The following is a 16,598-nucleotide window of genomic DNA, read 5'->3' as shown; positions in this document are numbered from 1 at the left end:
TGAGAGATGTAGGAATGGGGAGGAAGGAGGCCTCCTGGTCTGCGCCAGCTGCTAGATAGTTGTCACAAGCTGTGGGTCTTTCATGTACGGCATTTGGAAGAGAGGTGTCCTGGCAGGGTAACTGCCTTGAGTTTCTTATTCATGCAGGACTGTTCAGACTTCTGGTGTTGACTCGTGCTGAGGCCCAAGCAGCAAGAGGAAGCCAAACAGACCTGGTGAACATGGGATCTTCAACTATTGGATATAGCCTTCAACTATTCCACTGTAGAGGCTGCTGTTTTGATATTGAGGGGACAACAGACAAGTTCTGTTGGCACCAACCTACACAAGAACTATGTCCACCAGAGAAGAAGCCCCTCCTGCTCTTCCAAATGCTGAAAGGCCTGTTGTAGAAGCATTAGAAAAATTCTTTGGAGTCTTCAAATGACTGGGAAGGAGTGTGTCTGACAAAACTGGCTTGAAGATTTTCTACAAGAAATGAGCCTAACTACTGCTTTCAGCAGTGGTCATCTCCTGTAGCCATGGGATGGTATACCAGCCACAGGCATCCTCCTGCAGAAAAGTGGACAGAGGGTGACAACACTTTGAGGTAGCTGAACCCACAACAAAAAAAAAAAACAAAAAAGAGCTCCTTTGAGATTCAGGAGAGATGCTTAGGCTGCAGCTCTGTAAAGAACCCTTGGAGCAACAGCAGATGTACAGAGAAGTCATCTGATCACCTTACAGGACACATGTAGTAATCTGCTGCCAGTGTGGAAAACAAGGACTCTTTGCAAAGCAAAAAGAGATGAGCAAGTATTTGTTCATAAAAACAGATAATAAGGGAACAGAACCTGCTGGCAGACTGCAGACAGGCCCAGGCTCTCTTGTAATTTTAGCAGATGTAGCCAAAGAAGCCCTAGAATATCCTGAGTGCAACTCTCTCACTTGAATAATAGCAAACAAATGTCATCGCTGGGGTTGAGAACAAGGGGCTGACATGTCCTTTCTCAAATGGAATAGCTGAATTCTCAGGATCTCTAGGGAGATGGGAAAATGAGACTTCACCATTCACTAGGTTGCACCACAGCAGTTCCTGAGTTTTTCACTTTTTCATTCTTCGTAGATTACATCCCAGAGAGATAAGAACCCATATCTGATCCTGTATCACTTCCCTGAGGTCGATCTCCGGTGTCTTCTTTAGCCATTGAGAAAAGTGTTTCCATGTCCTGAATTAAACTTTCCCCTGTTGCAGACAGATGTGATTTAAAATGCACAAAATATGTCATCTTTGTACTGAACTAAAAGTTGCAAAAATCTAAATTCTTCTTTAACCTCAGTCTTATCTGAGGTATGCTAATTCGTCTTTTTGCAATTGCTGCAGAATTGAACCAACACAATCCAGAGCAGAAGGAGGCCCCAAACCTCTTCTGGGCTGTTCAAGATAATACACAGTCATAAAACCCCAAAACCAGCATCCCTCCCTCCTTCTGTTTCACAGGGGTATCAGGAAACATTCTGATCTTAGATCCAAAGAGGAAAGCTGTGGTATTTGCATTAACTTTCCTGGAGTTAATCCCAATCCATCCTGTGGTAACAGATTGTCAACTCAGCTAAAATCAGAACATTTTTCTCTTTAGCTTGGCCTCCTGTTTCACTAGTTGTGGAGAGAAGGTGGCAACCTGTGTCTTTCCCTGGAGAAAGAGAAGTTATTTCTAATGATATTGCCACAAAAGTATAGCTTTGCATCTTTTATATACTTGAGGAAGTTCTTTATTTGTAAGAAGGACATATCTAAAACTTGGACACCTTTGAGGAGCTACAAATTGCCAATTCCACCATTTTTTATTGTAAGTTTAGTGATATTTGAGCCTTTTTCCTCAATGTACCAGCTCTTGTATGTGAGAAAGTCTCATTTTTCTTTCAATTAAACAAAAAGGCAGTAATTTCCTTGCTTTCACAGTTGTAGCAAGAAAGCTTAAAAATACAACCTGAGCACATTGCAAAAGCTCAGGAATCAGATAGCAAAGTAAAATGAATTGAACATATGTTCAGTCCTAAACATTGTCCATGTCATAGTATTTTTTATGATCTGATTCATTGTTTTTAAATTATTCAATTTGGCAATACTGTATAGAAACTATGCTCTTGGATAAAATTCTTTGTCACACTAAAGGCTAAACCGAGCCAAGAGTAAGTTCACTATCAACAGTTACACATATTGTCTATTCTTGGCTTTTTAAAAACATCATCTACTCTTTACAAAAACTCTGTAACACAATGAAGACTAAAGCTTTCATCCAGCCAAGCCCCAGTTCACAACAAATATAAAAATTGGAAGCCACAACAGAAACCAAAGCTAATAAAACTTGAAATAGGTGAGATTTGTTTCTTTAAAGTGCCACTTTTCCCATACCCACTGGACCACAGTCTGTTCTGGGTTACACTAGGGTAAACCCAGAGTAAATCCAGTGAAATAATCTGCCTTTATTGGTCACAAGTAATATATTTTGCAGTGAATTGATATCAGTTCTGCTAAGTGCATTTGTCATTTGATTTCCAGTTCCAGCATTTATATCAAAATCTAGTAAGAGCACTGTGACAGGGGAATTGAGGAAGTACTAAAATTAAACCACTGTCTGCAACTCCAGTGTAACTGATATCCCTTCTGCCCTGCTTCTGAATATGGATTCTGAAACCTTTAATGATGCGATCTCATTTTTTCCCCAGGATCCTCTACCTCTCTGAGTAATAGATCACTCTGTTGGAGATTAAATGTGAAGTGTGCAGTAAGAGAGACTTCTGCCCTCCAGAACTCTGTCGATTTAACCTTAAAGAGGGAGTTGACGCTACATAAACCAAGTCCTATAAAAAGGAGGTGAAAATGAGGTATTTGCACACTAAGCTCGTAAGGAATTCCAGATTGCAAAGAGAGTTTACCATGCTCTGCTTCAAACACTTGGAGCGAGAAGGGAAAAACACGTGGCCTACAAAAGAAAAGTGATCCAGGAGTCATGGTAGCAGTCATCTAGCTATAACCGGACGATGTTATGCATTGTGCTACTAGCTTGCTGTTGGCAGGTCTTTTCCCCAAAACAACAGAGCAAAATTAAAACCCTCACCAGGCTGATATGAAGATGAATTGAGTATTTGTGAAGCCCTCAGGAACAGCAGTGATGAGCACTTGAGAAAATTTTAGGACTTGATCTACTATATAGCTCACAAAAAGTGAGGCAGTAGAGGTCTTGCACAGTAACTCTCAAACTCTTCAAAGCCAAGAACACCTATCCCTCAAACTCTCTTTTAAAATCCTGATTACCTCTTAAAAAAAATCACTCAGATGGAATTCAAAGGGCAGAAAAGAAGCATGTACCAGAGAAAACCAAATATATGGCAGTCCTTACTTAGGAGGAAACAGATGGCTTTTTAAACAAGCCCGAATAGCACACAATAAAATATGTAGAGGACCACACATTAAATACTGCAGGTAAAACAAAATGACTAAGGGATCTTCTATCCATCTTGTGTACCAAAGAAATTCAATTCCTTTGGAAAGAATAGTATCCCACTAAGGGCTGCATCATAATGCAGTCTTCTATTCTGTCATTGTTCTGAATCATATGAATTTCTGAATCACATGAACTTCAACCTCACTGTCTCTTGTACAAGTAGATTTCTAGTTTGGGGTGAGAGAAAGGAGAGCGAAGACTTTTATTTTTAATATGTCATCTGGAAACATTCATATAATTGTACTCAGAACGAGGAGACTCTTTAGATCCACTCCACAGACTTCTACCACTTTGATCTAAAGGAGTATCTGCTGAGGGTACTACAATTCCGTGTGCCGTGAAGGGGAGAGCATCTCTCCTGCGATCACAGCTGCACTGCTGCTTATTGGCAGCAGAACAAGGAGGCTCAGCAGCCTGGTTGCCTTCCCATGCACTGATGGGGGGTATCGTACATCTCGATGGGCTTTCCCCTAAAACAGACCTTTCTACATCTCAGTCTTTCCCACATCCCTGCTTCCTCTCACTCTATTCACTTCTCCCATTGTTTGAACTTCACTCTCCATTGCTCAGGGATGTCATCCCTGTCTCTCTGATGGCCTCACTGTAACCTTCATCTCTGGGTTCTCCGGCCAAGTACTGTTCTCTTTCTATACTGTCATGCCTTTGCACCAAGGACCAGCCATCTTTTAATCATGCTAATTCCTAGTTCTCTTCCTTGTTGCTTATACAGTTTCCCTTTTCCTCTCACCTCTAGGCCTGTGCCATACACCAGGGTACCATCATGAAACCATTGCCACACAAAGCCCCATAGCAGGTCATTGAAAACTGCCATGCTGCAGTCTGTGCTTGAACACTACAAGGGCCATATACACAAAGTATTGAAATACCATAAAAGCACATGCAGAAGTAAGGGTCAGCGTGTTTGTCTGTAATTCAGGTTCACAAATTCTGTAGTCCATCGCGCAGTACACTGCACACTACGTGCACATTTTTAAATAGCTATAAGAGGGCCCGGGAAACCTGAAAGCCGTCTAGAACTGCAGAGTCCCAGAACTGAGGACTTGAATTTGTGCTCCAATCTGCTTAAGAGATCAAAGGAAAGGGGCTAATTAGGCTGGACACCCTCTTTCCTGCAAGGCTTGACTTTTTTTTACAACCCAAATGGAGTGGGAGGAGCGATCTGGTGAGGATACTTATTGAATGTTTAGTAAATCCAGAGACTCAGTCCATCCTACACCTTTAAAAAAAAACTAGGCAAAAATCATGAAATCACTACATTTCTCACAGCATAGTCAAAGGCCTTTCCTCATTGAAGGTCAAGGAGAACAGGTTTGGAAATCTAAAATTCACCTAATTTCTGAAGAAAGAAAAAAAAAAAACCAACACGCAGATGAATTTACTGTGAAGCATTAAGAAGAAACACACTTGAAAGTAAAAGGGTCAGAGTAAATGTGGCATATCCTGAAGCCTTCAAAGTGATAGCAATAACACATTTAATATAGCAGTGTCAATTTTTTTGTCCTTGGTGTATTCCAGTAATAACTGGAATAAGACTGATTTCTGTCTCTAAACTTGTATGTCTCTCTTCCCACAGGTCAGAGAAACCCTGCTGTCTGGAGTAAAGTTTTGAGGGGACAAAGACAGAACAAGACTAGGCATGACTAGCTAAATTCTTAGGGATGGCCTGGGATGGTGAGACTCAGAGATAGGTGCTGTCATATCTGAAACAGAGTTATTCTCCCCCTTTCTCCTCACTGAAGAATCTCTAATTATTTCAGGCAGCAGAGAAAAGCTTCAAAAGGTCTGCAGGGTCTTCTCTTCCAGCACAGTTTCAGCTATGCCTGGGTGCTCTGCTGATAGATGGGAGGTGAATGGATCTCTTTGTCAAGTGCTCCAACCCTTGCCTCTTGTGTCATCTCCAGCAGCTGACACAGAAACAACACAAACAACAACTGACTAACACAATAAGGCAAAGTTTCAGGCATCTAGCTCCAGTCTGAATTTTGAAAGGAGAAAGGCACTGCCTGGTGATGTGCAGTAAGATGTCTATGTCATGGGAAGGGACAGATTTAAAGCTTTGGTCAGATGGGCTCTTGCAGATGTAACTGTGGCAGCATGAGGAATTGGCTCCTTGTCCTTCAGCTACAACTCCTGGGCTGAAAACTGTTGCTCTTTTCCTTAGCAAGGCTGGCAGAGTTGCTCATGACTGAACTCATTGGCTTCAGTGCAAGAACTAACTGGTCAGACATTTCACTGGAGCAGGTGAGGAGCGCTCAAGTGAACTGTTCTGCTGGAACAATGGTAACCTCAGGCAGAGACACAATGAACTCAAACATCTGAAAGGACAATCGTCTTAAATTCCTGCAGCCTCTTCTAAAGTGGTAGTGTATATCCAAGGATGCCCCCTCTTTTTGGTGCTTCCTTTGGACTACTTTTGGTAACCGGCATTTCAGCATAGCTGCTTTTGTGGATCCTTTTCTGATGTTACCTTATCATCTCCATGCACTGGGAGACCAAGGGGTCTGCCACAGATATGCAGATCCTGCTGTGTTCTGATTACCCCATCTGTAGGGCAATCCTCCCTTCACAGCAAATAAATGCACTAACAATTCAAAGGCACTAGTAAAAGGAAGGATGCCACAAAAAGAAGTGTACAGATATCACTTTTACAATAACCGATAGGAATTTTTTCCCTTATCAATCTTACCACAAAGTTAGTCCAGCTTAGCTGAGAATCACTTGTATCGAAAGAGAGTATCCTTTTGCTAAACATTCTTGTCACTGTTATGTGATGGTCCAAGGAATAACTTCAAAGATACCTTTAGCAAAATAAAACCAACAGCAGCAGAAAGGCAGAGAGAAGACAGCTGGTCCCTGCCCCATCTTCAGGATCCCCAGGCATGCACAGATCCAGCAGGTGGCCTTTGGAATCTTGAATGTTTTTACTATTGACTGACTTTGTTTTTGCCCTGTCTCCTGTCTTTCTCCCTCGTCATCACTATGGTGACTACCGTATCACAGCCTGTCTCCCAGGCTTTGAAACTCTCTCTCCCTTATTCATCCTTTCTCTCTTAGCATCCCTTTTCCCTTCCACCCAATCCTGCCCTTTAAATGATGGGATCGGCTCTGCACTGTGACTGAAGTCATCCCAGCTGTCCAGCCTGTCCCTGCTGCGTGCTTGTCTCATTGCTCATCAATTACCTCCCGAACTGCCTTGGTTTTCCAAGCAACATTTTAAGGCAAACTGAAAAAAGCAACAGTTCACCTTGAAACACATACTCCCAGCTGTGGCAGCCAAAGAGCTGACAGACAAGCAGCTGTACAACAAAAGGGAGGTGAACAAATGTCCTAAGATAAACTTCCCCTTCTTTTAAAACAGTTTCCTCGGTAAATACAGGCAATGAATACTCATCCATCTTCCTCTTATTGATTTAATCTTATGTCAAACCTACCTTTTCACATATTCTGGAAGAGATCCTGTTTTCCTCTGCATGTCACCTAGCATCACCTGGCACGGCGACTGACAGGAGCAGAGTTCAGGGATGATAACAAGCTGTGTTGTTTCTGATGCAAGACACAGCCCCAGAGGCTCGGAGGTGCTAACTCAACTTCAGCTTGGTAAATGAAGTCTGAGGCTTCAGACAGAGGCATCTCAGCCCTGCGTATCCTCTTTAACGTACTGAAAGTCAGAGAAAATAATAAAAGCATTGGGTATGCAAAGGATTGAGTAAGGCTGTTATTTTTAACACTCCTTATTCCCTTTCCCATTAGCTTTTACCCTAATTTTCTATAGAAATAAGGCTTATGAGATCAGCTTTTAATGCACATCTCTCTCCCTTATTTCCTTTTCCCCATTAGCCAATCTCAACAGAATGTAATAGAGAAAGTAAAGTTCTTCAGAGTTAATTAAATTCTCTAGGAATTTTAACAAAACAGTGGCCAGAAAGCAGACACCACGGTTTGGACCTTCCCAAGTTGACCTCAGATGATTTTGCTACTGTTACCCAATTTTTAGAATATCACTTGGCTTTAAAATACTCAGGCAATGTTGTAAGGGAGAAGGGCAGCGTTGTGCGCTGGTGAGTACATGCGGTGCTCCAGCTCATGCTGTGCACAACAGCCGCTACAGTGCCATTGTGGTAAAGGCAAAACATCGGAGCCCTCCTGGCCAGACGTGGAGCATGCTGAGGGCAGGTGGTAGAGAGAGGAGGGCAGGCTAATGCAATGCCAAAAAAAACCATGAAAAAACAAAAAAACCTCATGTAACTGTGTAACTGCAGTCACAGCAGTGTGACTGACAAGCTGCTCCTGAGCAGCACAGCTTATGGTCCAGACAAGGACTAAACAAATCCTAGTTTAAAGGTCTGAAGCCTGACTTAACACGAGCTGTAAAAGGATATTGTACATTAGGGATATGTCATCCAGGAAATGTCTAAATATAGCTTTACATGAAATGAACACGAGGTGCTGACAATGACTGCCATGAACGTGCGACCTGGGGATAAGGATGAAAAATTGACCAATTAAAAATGTATAACAGGAGATAGCAGCCACTGAGGAAGTACAGTGCACAGAGCAAAGGGCCGATTGAATACCAGGGAGGAGTAGCTGTAGCTTCATTCTTCCACCTTCAGTTTCTGTGACATATGGGCCCTGGTACCAGTATGACAACTACTGTCCCACCCCCATATCAAGTGCTGGGATGAACCCTGTGCTGTCCTGAGCTGCATTAAAGAGCTGTAGTCCCTGTAACGCAATGGCAGACAGCAGGAAAAAGAGATTCCCCAGCTGGATTATGGCCAGTGGTCAACAGTGGAGGAGGACCATTAATGGGTCCCACCTCTGGAGCACAGCTAGTTCTGGAGTGTCTGTTGTGGTTAACAGGGCTGTGAGAGACCTTGAGAGATCACTGGCTGTGGGGGAGTGGGGTCAGGTGTCATCCCACCTTCCCTGGGGCTCCTCACATATTTGGAGCCTTTACTGCTTGGCCACAGCCCTCCCATTATTTACAGCCACAATGACAGCTCGCACAGCCCTGCAAAGAGAAGAACAGTTCAATCAAGGGAAGGGATGGGTTAGAAAGATGGAGGAAATGACAAGATGATCTCAACAGAAACCTGGAGCAGCAGAAAAACACCGCAGCTGTATCCTGCAGGGAAGATGGAAAGGAGGAGGAAAGCCAGGCAGCTAACAGCAGCGGAGCAGCCGTGGGGAGGCGAGGGAGGCAGAGTGGCTGAAGAACATGGAAGCCGCAAAGCACGATATCATTTATGCTTTATGCAGAGATAACAGCAGATCTGAGTGTAATTAACTTAAAAGTCAATACTGCCCTTTACCTGATAGGAACATAGATCTGCAGAGAAACAGGCTTCATTATTTTTCCTGCTTGCAGAATGACCTGCTATCAGGGAAAGCCACTGTTTGCCTGCGTCTTGTAAGGTACTGGAGGAGACAACTACTGTCCATTTTGGCAAGAAGGGAAAAGGTTATTTTAAATGGACCAGAGCAGATGTTGTTTTCTTTTGTTCCTTCAGAGGAAAAAAAAAAAAGACAAGAGCACACAAATGGAGAATGAGAGGGAAGAGCCGCAGAGACAGAAAACACAGCGGCTGTTGTGGTGCTGACTGTTCCTCTCTGTCTCATTGTGAAAGAAAGGGCACAGCACACGCTCTCATCATTTCCTCCGAGATTATTTGTACCAGCATTCAGCTGTTCAGGGCACTGCTCAGCTTTTCTGAGCACCCTCGCAGTACTCTCACAAAAATGCAATCTTGGCTGCCTAATCCAGACTTTGAAATGGGGGCACGAGCAGACAGAGAAGGGGAAACAGTGAGAGGGAAGAAAGAAAATAAGTAGAAAGCCCAGCTGGGTGGAAACGAAGATTTCTGCCTGATCCTTTCCTTCAATTTCCCTGATTACATAATTTTTCCAAGATCAAGTAGAAGATACCCATCTTAGTAACTTAGCTATTTCTGGGATTTGAGAAGAGCCTGGGCAGGACAGTTACAATAGTAACAGCTTCCTCAGTGGTCTGTCCTCCTTACCTAGTGCCCACTGCAGACCTCAAAAGGGCAGAAACGCCACTCACTCATCATTTTATCCTTTACTAATGACCTTCTAGTTTGCCACATGAACTCCACAGAACCCTGAGCCTGTGACAATAGGCCTTTTTCTCTGATCAATTCCATGTATTTTTAATACTTTCATTACTTTTAGTTTTAAAAAAAAATCTTGCGTGAGGGACTGTATAACCTGTATAACCCCAAATACCTTAAAGGTGTTGATTTCCACATTTTCACCCTGCTTTATTAAACCAAAATCAGTCCTGATTTAGTTGAGCATAGCGTACCATCACAAGTGCTGCAGTTCAGGAGCTCCACTGCAGGGATGCTAGAGAGGGTGGGCATAGCGCTGCTGGCAAGCTGATTCAGCCCTCACACTCTAATCCGCTGCAGCATGCAAGCTCCCGGAGAGCAGTCACCTCTTGTGGGACGAGCTCTCCTTGTGCTGGGCCGGGCTGTGGCAGAGCCCCTGTGCAGGGAGGGAGCGTGCACTGCACATATCCCACTTCCCCGCTTTTGCAGGGGCTCAGGCAGGGACTCCACAGATTTATTGCTCTGGCTGGCACCATGGCCATCCCCAGCCACTGTTCTCCCCCATATGTGGAGGGAGAAGCCCTGTGCTCTGTGCACGAGCGAACACCTACCCTAGAAACAGCAAGGAAGGGGTTGCATGGCCCCGGGAATAAAGTAGGCTGCTGTTGCCAGCTGCCCCACACGGCAATAGGGCAGGCAGACACGTGCTCCCTCTGCAGCTCAGCTCCCCTCTGTGTCCTGCAGCACAGTGGCCCAGGCACTAAGGCAGGAGGGAAACCAGCTCGGTCTCTCCGAGCCCTGGAGACAGTCTGAGCCACGGGGCTGCTCACAAGGCTGCTGTGGCTGCACCGGAGCAGAGCCTTGGCCCAGAGCAAGGGTGGACCAGAGAGATGTTGGAGAGCAAGGGTATCCCATCACCTTGATTTGAAAGAAAGCATGGCTGCTGATATGTTGGAGGTGGGCTGGACACCTCTGTCTGCTGTCCCCGTGGGGAGATGCATGGGCACAGTCTTTTGCCTTTCAGGCTGGAGTGCCTCCACACATGCACACAAATTTCAGGTATGCAGTGAATTTTCATTTTGAAAGCCAAGGTGCTTCTTTTGGTCAGGTTTTAGCTTAGGAGGGATTTTCAAGGTCATAGTTTTCCACTTACCCATGTACAGATTTGCCCCTCGCTGCCTGTGTGCTCTCTCTGCACAGTGATTGTAGTAGCACCCAAGAAAGATCCTGCTGCCTGTGGCTGGTGCCTGTATTTATGGCATTTTGTTCATTCTGTCACAGTGTGACAGGCTGTTAATTCTCTTCTCCCTGCACTTGAATGGGGCCAGTCCCACCTCAGCCATGCCAGCAGAAATATTTGCTGTGAAAGTACAAACATGAGAAAAAGAAAGTTTTTAAAATATTGACCCTGTAGTGCAGAGTGAAATAAAGACAGTCTCCTGAGAAAGCCTGCTCTGCTGCATTTTATTAAACAAAAATAACTTGGAGATGTCAGGGAGCCGACTGTTTGTCCAGGCCCCAGTGAAGAGTTTTGATTTTTATTTTTCTCTTACTGCTGCTCCCTTTACTTCCCCATGAAGGAAGGAGGATAAAAACACCTCCCCACTTTGGCAGGAGGGTCCTGTTCAGATCAGGGTCCAGCTGAGGGAGCTGACAAGAGAGGATGCTGCTGGGTCTGGTGGGGAGAAGGGACAGGAGCAAAGCAAGACCTACAGGCTTTCCACATCACAAAGTGACCCACCAGCATGAAGTCACCTGAAGGACTGACATCTTAAACTCCACGACATTTTATACATCTTAAATTTATGCCAACAAAACTGAAACAGAGCTAAACAGATATTTCCCCGCACTCCTGGTAAATTTTCACAAGTTGGATCAGTTTAGGACCATTATTTTTTTTAATGACCCAGGTGTTGCTTCAAGAGAAACCTCAGGAGCTAAAGGACTGTTAAAAGTGAGGAACACAGGTATCCAAAGAACACACTGGCCCAAGAATTAAACCAGTAGTCCTTGACCAAAATAAACCATTACTGAAGTAGAACCTAACCTAAATGCAATTTTTTTAAGGTATAGAGCCCAAGAATTAAATGAGTGTCATCTAGAAGTTAAAGTGTACTGGTCTCTCTAGATTCTCTCCAAGCCCCCAGAGACAACATGTTACTAGGAGTTTAACTGCAAACACTCACAGAAGGACACCAGTCTATTTTAGTCCTCAGGGTCATTTTTTACCCTTCTGTGGAAATACTCATGTCAAGTCCCTTTGCTTCTGACCGCCCAGGCAGCCCTTCGTCCCATTCCCAGCACTTGGAGGATCTCTTCTTTGAGGAGTGTGATGACAGAAGAAAGGGATTGAAGGTCCCTTGAGGGGTTATCTAATCCGTCTGGTTATCTAGTCCATTCAGGAGGAACAGCCGTACCTTATAAATGTAAAAACCTCAGGACTCTCCTGTACTGCAAGACATTTAGTTTCTAAGCCAGGGTGTGAGAAACATAAAGCTTTCCTAGAGGATGACTCCAGCAGAGAAAATCTGTACCCTAAAGAGACCTGACAGAGCCAGACACAGAAATAATAAGGAGCAAAACCACAGTGAGGCATCCTGTAACTTCTCTGCTGCTGCAACGCCCTTTGGGGACATAGCACCTGTGCAAGCTAAGGCAGCTTTGCAGAGCTGCTGCATCCAGTCCGCATGCTAAAGGAACCCTCAGGATCTCAGCTGTAAGCTTCTCACCTGTAAGCTTCTCACCTTGCACCAGCCTTTCTACCAGCACTCCAACAAATGGGGACTGACAGGAGCACAGTGGCTCCTCAAGACCTGAGAGACGAGCATGAAATGGGAGCAACAGGGCAACCTGCATGAAAGCCTCCAAGTCTGCTCAGAAATGCATCTTTCAACCCAAAGAGAACAAAAATCGGGCACCATTTTGAGAACTTCAGGTGTGTTAGGACACTGACACAGAGGAAGACTTATCTTCAGCTTAACTTTGGAAAGTTACTTTGGAGAAAAGATTTAACACTGTGCTGTATTTGGGATATTTGGGATGTTGAAGTGAGGTTCCATCTGTTGCTTTATTTAAAAAGGGGCCGTTAATATGTTTTCAAACTACTCAAACAGGAATACAACCTGTGACATAAAGTGAGAGGTTGGTCTGTCTTTCTCACACATCAGCCAACCAAACCCAACCCTTAGCTGTAGTTGTCTAGGTGGAATGCATGAGAGCTACCTCCTTGGTCATCAGCTGAAAATAGCTTTCAAGACAAAGCCCAGGTATGATTTTTGCCGCTGTTTTCAAAATGGACAGCTGCTTCTGGGTCAGTAAAAGCACTTCTTTTTCTCTGCCCAAATTACCTATTTTCTAGGTTCTTACCAAATCTTTTTAGCCCTCATATGCAAGAATTGCAAGAGTGATTTTGATTTAAGTGATAGAATGAATATTCCCAGGAGAGCTGGGGAACCCCATGCTACCACAAACATTGGCACGTGTGTTTCCATGGGCCAGTATTGCCTGAGATTTTGTAAACAACGTCTGAAGAAGCTGAGACACACGCTGCAAAGGAGCAGCTTCCCTCCTGGACACGTAGCATTTCCAAGAAAAGGACGTTCTGTTCTCCGCCACCTCTAAAAACAAAACTGATCCTGTCATCTCCATGTTTGTTTTGCTACGTCGGATATTTTTAAATTGTTTATTAAATACACTGGTGATTTAATTGAGTGTTTGTAATAGCATGAGAACTGTGCCATTGGCTTGAGCCAAGAGCCAGAAGGCACACAGAAAACCTCTCCTCGCCACACTGCCGCTGCCAGGCCTCCATGGCTTGCAGAAAACCCCTTTCCAATCACCCAGTGCTAAACCTCCTCGATGTCACTCCCCCAACCACCAGCTGGGGTAAAACTGCTGCGAGAAGTTGTCTCAGAGTCTGAACTCACGCACAAAGGATCCCTCTTTATTCTAACCATAATCGCCAAAAATTGTTTTCCAAATCCTATCATAATCACAATGTAGAAAGATTCCCTGTAAAAACCTTTTTGCTGCCTTTACCAAAATCATCGGACTTACGCTGCAGTACTATCGCCCTGGAAACTATGATAAGGAAAGCTCATTATATTTCATTGCAGAAGCGACCAATGTATACAGCAAAACAATTTCAAGGAAAAATCTTGAAAGATCCCATTTCAGGAAAATGAAAATGCAGGGGTTTCTATCTGGAAACGGAAGGGAGGACTGTGATTAGGTAGTTTCAATGCTAAAACAAATACCAGAAAACAAGGAAATCAGCTTTGTAATAATGAAATAAAGTCACTGCAAATTGAGTGACTGCTTACACGAAGTACACTAAACAAAAACAATGTTAAAATTACAATATTAAGACGTAAATCCACAAAAGGGGAATTCTAAATTGTCAGCTCTTTGCCTAATGCAATTATTTTTAAAATGACACTTTTCCAGAAAGATCCCTTATTCTCAGCTTATTTTTTTCCTGTGTATTAGGCCATAGAGTAGGAATGAATAAACCATTACTTACACAGTTTGAGTAATGCTCCAAATCTCACATTCACAGATAAATGTGTGAGGCTCAAGGCACCCAGCAATGCTAGCAGGACTGCATTTCACTGAGGCTGTCTCTCTTCCCATCACCTCCATGGTCCAAAGTCACTTCCACAGGGGAATCAGTGACAATTATGGCCCGCTGCCCCATGTTTTCCCCAAAATCAAAAGCAAACAGCAAGCAATGGAAATGCCTTTCTCTCCAGGTGGCTGCCTTACTCCAGGGGCTCCTTATTGCCCACCCACAGCAAAGGTTCACGGCTGAGCTAGAAAGCCACATGGACACTGGTCCCTCTGCAAGGCCACCCATGAGAGACGCACCGTGACAGCACCGTGGGAGACCCCGAAGAGAGAAACAAGTGACAAGGGATGAGCCAAGGACCCCATGCACCATGGTTTCACAGAGATGAAGAGCCACGATGAGTGACATCTCGCCCCTGCTGGAGGGTTGAGCACTGACCTGAGCTACCAGCACTAGAAGTCCTCAATCACCACTGTAAAAGCTGTGCCTGGCTCTTGATAGAGCAGTGTCTGGCTGAGAGGCAAAGGAGCCCTACCTGAGCTGGAAAGGGAACCCAAACCACCATGGGTGAAGGAGCCAGTCTCCGGGAGGCCCGAGGATCAAAGCAAGAGTGGAGATGAAAGGGAGCAAAATCAGGACAGAAGTGACAGGGAATGCATGTACCAGGTGCCACAGGAAACAAGACAGGAGGATGGTGGGAGAAATGTATGAAAGAGAAAAGCATGGAGGAGTCAAAAATTGAGGAAAGGAAGGGGGAACAACTAAGTACTTACTCCACTTGAGGAGGGGGCCCTGACCCCTGGAAGACTCCCAGTTAGACAAAGCCCTCCTCCCGTTTCCAAATTCCCCTTACAGAAATACGGACAAGAAATATTTTCCTTCTGCTCCTGATGGAACAAACTGGGACATGCTTTGTAGCAACAGCTACTGAAGCAAAGTCAACACTGGCACAAAAACAAATGGGTCTGAGCTGCCCACGAACGTGTTTAAGGTGGTGGGGAGAATGTGGCTCTGGGATGGCAAAGGGGAGGAGCTTAAGTCACTATGAAATTGAGTTTGATGCGTTAATTAAAGGGATTATACAGTGTAATCACCTGCAAAGAAAGGCAACTTGTTTCAACAGTCCCAAAGACCCCCACCGCTGTTCCCAAATCCCACCGTTCTTTCTGCGCCTTGGTTTGCTCCCATGGACCCAGCAGCACCGTGCTTCAAGAATAAAGGACAAAGGCACAAAACAAATTTAGAAGTTGCTAATGTAGCACCATACATATTTATACTCTTACATGGACAAGACCAACTTTTTCACTTAGGGCCAATTAAGGGCTGTGAAAGCACATACAGATCCATCCCAAAATAATGCTTTCTGTATATTTCAGGAATGAGCCTTAACTATACTTAGGATAAGGAATTTATCTTCATGTGATGAGCCTGACCTCATCATCTACAAAGGGAGAGGTTGTGAGCAAGCAGATACTCCTCTCATCCACAAGGTCCAAATCACCAGTATATTTCATATATTTAAAGTACTGATCTGGAACCCACTGCTGTAGTGTCTGGGTGCCTCATAGTCTACCTAAAAATAGACAAATATCAGTTACCCAAGTGGGTGACTCATAATCATACGTGAGCCCCTTCCAGTGTGAGCGAGTTGGCTGGTTAATTAACTCGAAGTCTGACTAACAGATGCTCCTAATACTATCCTCAAACTACTATCAAGTATGTGTAAGAGGGCCAAAGTGCACAAAGCTAGTAAACTTATCTCTCCATCCCTTCTACAGCATGTGCTAGGTAAAAATCTCTATTCTCACATCAGAATTTATCCCTATTGACAAGAAACGCTCATAGAGCTCTTTCTGTCCCACATTCAAAGGCAGAGGGGCAGATTTCTGTCATAGCACCAGTGAAAATGTACTGGTCCAACCCTTCACCAGAACAGGAACTCAGCATAAAATTCAGTTCACTCTTCAGATATTTGCTGTGATGCTCATGTAGCCTATTGCTGATATTTCTGATAACTCAGCCTCACCCTCCATCTCCTCCACACTCCTAATGAATACACAGTTTATTGGGACAATGCTTCTGAATCTTGGCCTCATGGAAAATAGCTCTTTAAACTATGTAGATATTTTAAAATAAGAATATTTTAAAATGAGCAGAGCCTTTTGGGATCTGATAGGTGGTTTATTTCCCTGATTTTAGTTTAGTTTTTAAAAACTCCTGTCTTCATATAGGTATACACACACACACGAGAAAATACATATACACACATACATACAGGACCATATGGAACTCCTTTTGTCAAGCCAGACTCAGCCTGGAGGAGATTTGCTGGCAAGCACAGGAACCTTTGCCATCCTTTGACTCAGCAGTAGCCCTCTCACTGCCAGCAACACTGGTTCACTTATTATTCAAAAATGCAGAAAAAAATCCTGGGCTTGATTTCCTTTA

The sequence above is a fragment of the Patagioenas fasciata genome, chromosome 5 (genome assembly GCF_037038585.1).
Source record: "Patagioenas fasciata isolate bPatFas1 chromosome 5, bPatFas1.hap1, whole genome shotgun sequence".
Classification (NCBI taxonomy): domain Eukaryota; kingdom Metazoa; phylum Chordata; class Aves; order Columbiformes; family Columbidae; genus Patagioenas; species Patagioenas fasciata.
This window is presented reverse-complemented; position numbering follows the sequence as displayed.